Genomic DNA, 9,151 nt, shown 5'->3' with positions numbered 1-9,151 from the left:
CTGCTGAAGCTCTGCTGAAGCTCTGCTGAAGCTCTGCACGAGATGCTGACACGCTGTACCTGATCCTGACTGCCGAGACATCGAAGTCGCAGCTCGACCCTGCGAAGCCTGAGACCAGACTACATCTACCAGGTCGTATGCCCTCACCTATAGCATGATAGTATTTATGATTGTGTTAGAGATATTATGGGCTGGCATTATTTCTGGATTGCGCTGGCAATTGTAGTTGTATCCTTTGTGTGGGCCTGTATTTGTATTGTTAATGAGAGTAAAAGCATTGATCAAAACGAAAGAGAATTGGCAATCATTGATGCGCTGACCTGTGATCCCGAAACGCAAATCGGTGCTCGCGACAAAGAAGGGCACCACTGGCATCCAGTAGGCAGATAGAATTTGAGGCCAGCCTGGGCTACATAGTAAGACCTTGTCTCAAAAAGTCGGGTGGGGCAGAGGGAAAGTAAAGAAAAGGGAAAGGAAGAGAAAGAAAGAAGAAAATGAGTAGAGGTTGTATGAAAGCGCCTCTTGTTTCTGAGCTTTCCTCAATAGGCCCTACACACCCACCCAGGAGGAGGTAGAAAGGGTCCAGCCCCACTCCAGGCCATGCCAGAGCAGGCAGAAGTAGTAGGAGTAAAGGGACAAGAAGGCCCATGCTGCAACCCACCCAAAAGGACAGCAAGCAATGTTGAGGCCTTGTTGAAATGGAAAATGGAAAAGTTGCTTTGGGACATAGCGAGTTCCCTGAAAAGTAAAACAATTATCATGTGATCCAGCTATTCCTCTCTGACCCAGATACCCAGAGAAGAAGAAACATATGTTTGTAGGGAATAGTGAAAGGGGACATTTCGGGGACCTCTGCAGTAAGTCCTAGTCTCCTGTGAGCCAAACAGCACAGGGTGAATTGATTTATTAAACAGTAAAGTAAGAAAAAATGAGACAGAGAAGAAGCTGAGCTTTGGGCCTGATCAATGTTTGCTCTGCAGATGACTCAGAGGGCAGTGGGTTTGGTACTTCAGGAGTAGCAAATGTAACAAGTGGCTCAGAGGACAGCCAGGGGTGAAAATCCTAGAACAATGGGGAACTATGCAGGTGAAGATTTTGTTCCTCCCCAGGATGTCTTCAGCTGTTTCTTGCCCTGGAGCATTACAGCATTACTGGGCCATTGGAGTTATGCCTGGACATGTCATAGCTGGCCTGTAGGAAGGAAAACTAGGCCTAATCACAATTCTAAGTATGAAATGATTTTTACCCCAAATTATGTAGAATTGCTCCTGACATATGTTCACATATGTTCATCAAAGATGTCTAGACATATATGTTCACAGAAGCATTATTCACCAGAGCCAAAGAATAGCAACATTACACATGTTCACAAACTAATGACTGGATAGAAAAAAATGCAGCACAGCCATAGCATGGAATACTGTTCAGCCTGAAAAGGAAGTTCAGATAGAGTACAACATAGATGGCCCTTGAAAACTTTATGCTGAGTGAAAGACCCCAGATACCAATGGCCATGTATTGTATGACTCCATTTACAGAATGAGAATTAGTGACTGCCAAGAGCTGGGTAACGGGGAAATGTGAGTGACTACTGAGTGTGGGCTTTCTTTTCATGAAACACATTCTGAAATTAGATGGCTATGACAATTCCCCAAGATTAAAACTGCTGATTGCATACTTCTAAAAGGTGAATTTTATGGCACATGAATTATCTTGATCTTTTAATGGTAGGAGGTGCCATATGGCCAGGTAAGCTTCATCTCCAGGGAGTGCTGGACACCCCCAAACTAGCACAATAGACAGGGGGTGGGACAGCTGGGAGCCACTGGCCCAGTGGTGCTGATAGGGGAGGGAAGGAGGCTGGGTGTTTTGAGAAAAACTCTAGGTAGTCAGGGGGCTCTCGCTGAAGTTTAATAGACAGGCTGTCTCTAAAAAGATGAAGACCACCTTGTGCGAGGATGGACTAAAGACCCCTTTCAGTCTCTGGTCCTCTGAACCTGCCTTGGTTTCTCCTATACCTAGAGTATTCTCCACCTGTGCCTTGTCCCACAGCCTCCTATGTAGCCTGACAGCCTCTGCAGCTCCAGATGCTTTGTCCCTCCCACAGCCCATAGTATCGAAGATGAAGCCCAACATTACTTAGATGAAGCAGTGGAAGGAGACTTCTTTCTGGAGCAGGTGCTGAGCTCCACTGTTGTCTGTGCATTTCCAAGGGAGCATGAGGTTGGGATGATTTAGGGCTCATCAGACAGAGATGGCAAGATAAAGAATGGCAAAGCATTGGTCAGGGAGGTAATCAGACTAGCTGAGTGTCTTACTAGTAATGACTGATTAGGATTCCATCTTCCCACAAGACCAGGGGCAGAATGTCAATATCCCTGGGAAAGACACTCTCTTGGAAAGACTTAATGGGAGATGCACCAATATGTCAAAAGGACAGGGGAAGGATTCCTAATCATGACCCCATACCATTTTATTTTTCAGTACTGGGGACTGAACCCAGGGCCTTGGCACTGAGCTACATCCTGGTCTTTTTTATTATTTATTTATTTATTTATTTTGAGACAGAATCTCACTAAATCACTAAGTTTCCCAGGCTGGGCTCACACTTGTGATCCTGAGATTACAGATGTGTGCCAGCACAAACACCTGTGAACTTTAAGAAAGGAACATGGCTGCTGCAATGGGAAGCCATGCTGGACCCTGGCCATCATATGCCAATGTTTGTACAGCACTATTAGGGGCTAAGAGCTCTGTACTTTTCACCAAGACCCTTTCCCTGGCTGGCTCCAGCTCTAAGAAAGGAAGATGGCTGCTTCAGCCTAACAAGCAATCATTCATTTTAGAAGGCCTAAAATTAACCAGAGAATCCATTCTTTGAGGGAACCCATTCAGAAGACAGACTAACTTCAGTCTTGGCTCAGAATCTGTGAGAACAAATCTCTGAGAAGTTGGAAAACCTTAATCTTCCCCATCTCCTCCTCTAGAGGCAGGTGGCAGAGAAGGACACATGAAGATCATCCCCTTCCTGCTTCCCTGGGTTTAAGTCCTTTCTTCGTGGAAAGCTGTCCAAGTAATTAACAGAAGTAATTAGGGGTCAGATGGTTGCAGATGGAAATCACTCAGGATCCAGCAGCTGATGCCAAGGCCAGCAAGGTCAGGGAGACAGACTGGACTGGATGGGACACAGCCATCTGCAAAGCCTTGCTCTCCCTGACTCTCAAGAGGAAAGGCCAGATGTGAGGTCTAGGGGTCACATCTGTAACCAGCAGGCTGAACTATGACAAAGATGGGCAACTCTTAGAGAGAAGTTGGTCCCTGACATCACCAGAGCCTTGGGCTCAGAACTGTATCCTCTGCGAGGCAGTAGAGATTTCCTTTTAATGTACTCAATACATATCTTCCTAACCACATTTCTCACATGGGGGCCTTCAAATCCTTGCATGGGATAAGAAATTTACCATCTATCTATCCCTCCATTCATCTTCCACCCACCCACCCCCAACTTACCTATCCTTTAGCTCCCCCACCCATCCAGCCCATTCATCCACCTGGCTTCCTACCTCCCCATCCACCCACCCATCACCCACTTCACAGTGTTCATCAGATTCCCGCCAAGCTCCAGGCAGTCTAGGCTGCAGACACACATGAAAAGAAGACAAACACAGCCTTGCTCTTGAAGCTTATTATCCACTGAGAGGAGACAGAATGCAAGAGAGCAGACATGACCTAAGAGGCTCACAGTCAGGAGCACTGCGAGGAGAATCACACAGGGAGTAAGGCACAGGAGGGGCATATAGGTGGTGCTCTCTAGAAACATGGGATGGGGGAGGCTAGGATGAGATTAGATGAGGAAGGTGTCAGGAATTTACTAGAGGACTTGGCTCATGTGGTTTGGAGGTTGAAATTGTGAGGTCCTACTGCTGCCATTTGAAAGCTGGGGACCTAGGGAAGCCAATGGCTCAGCCCAGGCCCAAAGGCCAGAGAAGCAGGGGAGGTGGCAGTGCAAGTCCTGGGTCTAAGAGCTGGAGAACCTGGGGCCTAAGGGCAGGAGAAGAGCATCTCAGCCATGGAAGACAGAATCAATTCACCACATCTCTGCCTTTGGGTTCCTAACCGACTGAGTGGTATCTGTCCACCCGGGTGACTGCTCACCGGTGCAGATGCTTCTTCTATATTCACCCTTACAGACACATCCAGAAATGATGTTCTGCCAGCTTCCCTTGTGTCCTTTAGCCCAGCCAAGTGGCCACCTAATTAACCACTACAGAGGGGTCAGGTGAGGGTTTCTTTGGCTGGGATGGGCAAGAAAGGACTCATTGAGATGGCAGCTTTTACAGGGTGACCTGGATGCCAAGAAAGAGTAACAACCTAGGGAACATCCAAGACAGAGAGGACAGCACGGCCAGAGTCTTGTGGCTGAGATAGGCTAGGGCCGTGGCAGAACAGAGGAGGGGCCAGGCTGAAGGGTGAGAGGGACAGTTTTAGGTAGAGGGGCAGAAGCAGGCTGGAGAAATTCAGGCCATCAGGGCAGCTTCACAGCTCAAGGGCTCCTCTCCGTGGCCCTTAAATGCCCAAGTAGAGAATGGGCACTGTGATGTTCTGATTATTTTGTCACACTAGAATCCTGAAACTAAGGGATAGTAGCACCCCCATCCAAATTTTCAATCACCTACATCAAACCACCTTCCGAAAACATTAAAGTGAAAGTTCCAGAAACAAACAATTCATTAAAAAAACTAGTGTATTATTATAATTTTTCTATTTTCTTTGCTTTCTTTTTTTGTGACAGGGTCTCACTGTGTAGCCAGGCTGCCCTTGAACTTACTGTACAACCCTGGCTGGGGCCAGGGGTTTAGCTCGGTGGTTCCACCGCCTGCCTCGCAAGTGCAAGGTCCCAAGTTCAATCTCCGGTACCAACAACAGCAAAAAAAAAAAAAAGAAAGAAAGAAAGAAAACAAAAAACAAACAATCCAAGCTGGCCTCAGGCTCACAGTTATCCTGCCCTGTATGCCACCATGCCTGGCAATTGTTCTATTTTATTAATGGTATTATTGGTAATCTTCCCGTGCCTAATTTACAGGCTAAACTTTATCATAGGTTTGTTTGCATAAGACAAAACAATATATATAGTACATATGGCTCAGTATTATCTGTGCTTTCAGACACCACCTCCAAGCAAATCCTCCACAATGGGCTGTGGGGCAACCTTAGTACTGCTCCCAAATACTCTGTAAAAGAGCTTCCTCAGTGTTCAAGGCTTCTGAAAAGAATGACCACAACAAACTTCAAAGTAGGCCCAGTGCCCAGCCCCTCAGTCTGTGTGGCTTTTTCAGGCTGAGAGCTCTGTGTGTGTCCCTCTGTTTGTGCCACAGTTGAGGACGCCTGCAGTCTGGTGTGGCCACAGTGGTGGCATGTAGTTATGGTGACACCCATGAGCTCGGGCCTCATGGAGCTTAGAGTCTGGCAGGGTCTCTGGGGTCAGGGAAGTCCACAGGGAGGAGGAGACCTGTTCTCTGGTAGAAGTCCCTGATTTTCTTACCCTCCCAGGAAGCAGTGTGAAGGGTGTAAAGAGGGAAGAACAGTGTAAAGAGTAGAATGCACTACATTAAAAACTGCATAACACCATTCCCCACACAAAACAGAGCAGACCAGGATGACGTAACTCAACAAAATATTGCAGCCCCATTAATGGAGTAGAAAAACAGTTTTTTTACCCAAAAGAGTAAGAGTGATATCTAACCCAACAGATCACCCTATGACACGTGTAACCCTGTTATCTAAATCCAATGTGTGAAACCCTATGACGTGTGCAGCTCCAATATCTACTCAAACAGCCCCAATATGTGTGAAGAGATAAAACCCAAACCAGTGCCACAGACCCCCAGTTAGAATGGTATAAAAGAGAGAGAGCAGAAGACCAGCTCGTCCCACTCGGTGACCGATCCAGCTCAACAGCAACCTGCCAGGTGAGATCTTGGACGAGACCTCTGTGGAGACATTGGACGCCTGCCTGGAGTGGACCCCGGGATAGAGGAGGAGGAAACTGGGTCAAACACCACAATCATCAGGAAAGGAAAAACAAAGTCTCACCCCTTGGACTTGTGCAGGTACAGGGAGTGGCAACTGGCAGGTATGAATTAATATATTTGATGTGTGACATATATAATATACATAAAAAAGCTATTTGGCTTTTTTATACTGTCTCGACCTCCAGTTAGTGCACACTCCTGCTTGTGACAAACAGGTGTGCTCACCCTGCTTAACCTGAGAGGAGGGGGCTAGGGCCAGATAAGGGGAGAGATTGTGGATGGGGGGAGACTGGAGAGAGAAGTGCCTAGTTCCAGGGCCCTGGTTCTCGGCCTGGCAGTGGGACTAATTCTGACCCCAAGGAGAAGCCACGTCCCAGAGAAGCAGGGTAGTCCCTGGTGATAAAGGCTGAAAAGAAGCTCTCTGCCTTATCGTCTCCAGGGACAGACAGCTTGAGTCAGACCCTGGAGAGCCAGAGCAGGGTTCAGGGCAGCCATACAGTCCAAGGCTGGAGTGACTTCTTGGCTGACAATGGCCACTTAGTTCACATCTGGGCTTTGCTTCAGAAAGGTGCCCATCCCTAGAAATACTTAGGGTCAGGGACTGAGCTCCCAGAGGTAAAACTGCTGCGGTCATGTTAGGCAGAGAGTTAGTCATGAGCAGGCTGGAAACAGGTGGCTGGGGCTACTTCAACAGCAAAGAAGATATGAATTTCCTTTGTAAAGCCCAGGGCCCATATAAAGCTCAGACCTTTGGAAAAAGGTTAGAAAGACTTTGAGATCTCAAAGCAAACTCAACAGAGACATCCATTTACCTAAAGTGTAAACAGAGACCTGCTTCTCTCTGAAGCAGGTAAACACAGCCCATTCTGTTTGCCCAAGACCAGTAACACAGTTGGGGATCACTCATGGGAGGCGGGATCCCGGCCCCTTTCCCACTGCTCTTTAAAAGCACGATTTGCATCCCCAGCCCCCTGCCCCTGGGACAGCCAGGGACTTCAAAGCCATTTTTGCTATGAATTGTGACATCCTTCGGGCCTGCAGATACCCAGGCAGTAACTGAAAGCAGAACAAAGTTTGGCCTTCATCTTGTATTCTTTGTTGCTTCAAAGTTTGGGTCAAATGTCTTCTCAGTTTAGCATTTAGATATGCAAATCACTCAGGGGGTGCCTGTCTAAAAGTTGGTAAGCCAGGGTGCATTTTCCCTAAATTTAATAATCTCACACCCTTCAAGACTGAGGACACCAGGACAGGTTATTTTCAGCTATGCCTGAGAAGTCTCTAGCCACTGTCCTGAACTTGCGAACACCTGGGAATGAAGCCACCCTCCAGCCACAAAGATTCCAGGACTGAGATATAAATTAGCCAGAATTTGCACGTGGCCAGTTTGAACCCCATACTGAATTGTGCCCCCTCCAGCTACCTAAGCTGGGGTCCTTTCCTATCTTCCCTGGAGCTTTCCAATTAAAACTTTTTCTATAAAATTGTGCTTTTGTTTTAATTTCCACTGTTACCAAAAGCAAAGACCCAATCTAGCCGGCAGCAAAACCTTTCATCCAGGCCTAAGGGATGGTAGGGAGAATTGATGTGGCCTCATTTGTTTGCCCAGTGCATGGAAGCAGCCTTGGTCTACGCTGGTGGTGGAGCTCGAGGGCAGCCTGTTGTTAAACCACCCCACTGGGCTGGAAGAGCCAGATATGATGCTGAGATTTGGCACCAGGCTTCCACTCTCCTAATACCTCCTCCCCATCTTCTGGACACCTGAAGAAGCTCTGGGGCCCCTGCTAGGGCCCTCAGGGGTGAGAACAGGAAGTGGTGGGGAGAAGCCCACCTTTGCAGGTGAGCCCTCTGTTATTTTCCCTGAATCTCACCAGCTCTGCAGAGAACTCAGTGACTATTCCACAAAGGAGGGTCGTTGCCCCCCAGGGGTCCCGGAGCACAGCCAAGGGCACTAAGCTGAGGACAGTGCCTCCCCAGTCGGGCAGCTAGCCCTCCACTGCCAGAGGGCTCCTTTGGAGTTGACAGGCCTCTGCTCCACCGTTAGATTTATCCACTCTCACTGAGTGTCCAACTCTGGAAGGATGATTCTTAGAAAACCAGCTCCCAGCTTAGGTTCCAGTGAAACCCAGAGAACAAGAGTTTTCCACCAATGGTTCTGAACATGGCTGTGAAGTTTTATCAAAAAAGAACTTTGTATTTTTTGCCCAGGCCAAAATATAATAATTCACTTATACCTGGAAAAGGTATGTTTGAAAAAAACAAACAAATGAAAAAACAGATTGCATTTGCCAATAGCAGTGAACAGTACGTTTTCCTTTTTAAACTATCCTTTCTGTGCAAAACCATGTAAAGTTCATATGTGTGTTTATTATCCAGGACTAAAGAACAAAGCAACCTTATTGCCGGCAGGCAAAGGAAACCCATGAAAGCTGCAGGGGTTTGCTTCAGAGAAGACTCCTTGTACAGGGTTTAAGCCTACTGCTTTGCAAATAAAACTACTTACCCTGCAAGGCCACTAGAGGCCACTAAAAGGACTTACAGCCAAAGTACAGGGCTGGCCCCTGCCTTAGTTGGTGTCAGGATAGTAATGAGACTCACAGTCATGATGTGCTCCAGGTTTCATAGAGGTGAAAGAGAAGCTGTCTCCAGCCCCTGACTGCACGCTGAATTAATGCCTGTGACTTTGACCATCTGGATCTCAGAGGGTGGGGGAGAAAGAAAGAGTGGCCGGGAAGCACAGAAAGTGTTCGGTATGCACAGCCTGTCCTCCTAATGAGAGCTCAGACTTAGACACCAGACACTCATTTATTCTGGCTCTGTCACTTCCGGCACTCTGTCTACCTTCCCTGAAACCCAGTTTCCTCATCCACAAACTTGTGAATCTTCCAGGTCTTCCCTGGCGTTGTGAGAATGCATACATAGGGCTCAAGCTTGCAGAGGGGTGGGCCAGACTTGTAATTCATTGCTCTTTCAGCCAATTGGGGGGCTGGCTGTGTCACCACTATATGTATTGTTCTACACACTGAGGACACAAGGTTCCTGCCCTCGGGGAGCTGAAGTACTAGTCCTAGGAGGTAGACAGTGAACACATACACAAGCAAGAGGGTTATGTCAGATCTTGG

Source organism: Fukomys damarensis, unplaced genomic scaffold (genome assembly GCF_012274545.1).
Source record: "Fukomys damarensis isolate Sample0158 unplaced genomic scaffold, DMR_v1.0_HiC HiC_scaffold_24, whole genome shotgun sequence".
NCBI lineage: Eukaryota > Metazoa > Chordata > Mammalia > Rodentia > Bathyergidae > Fukomys > Fukomys damarensis.
The sequence above is the reverse complement of the archived record's forward strand: the minus strand, read 5'-3'. Positions refer to the sequence as shown.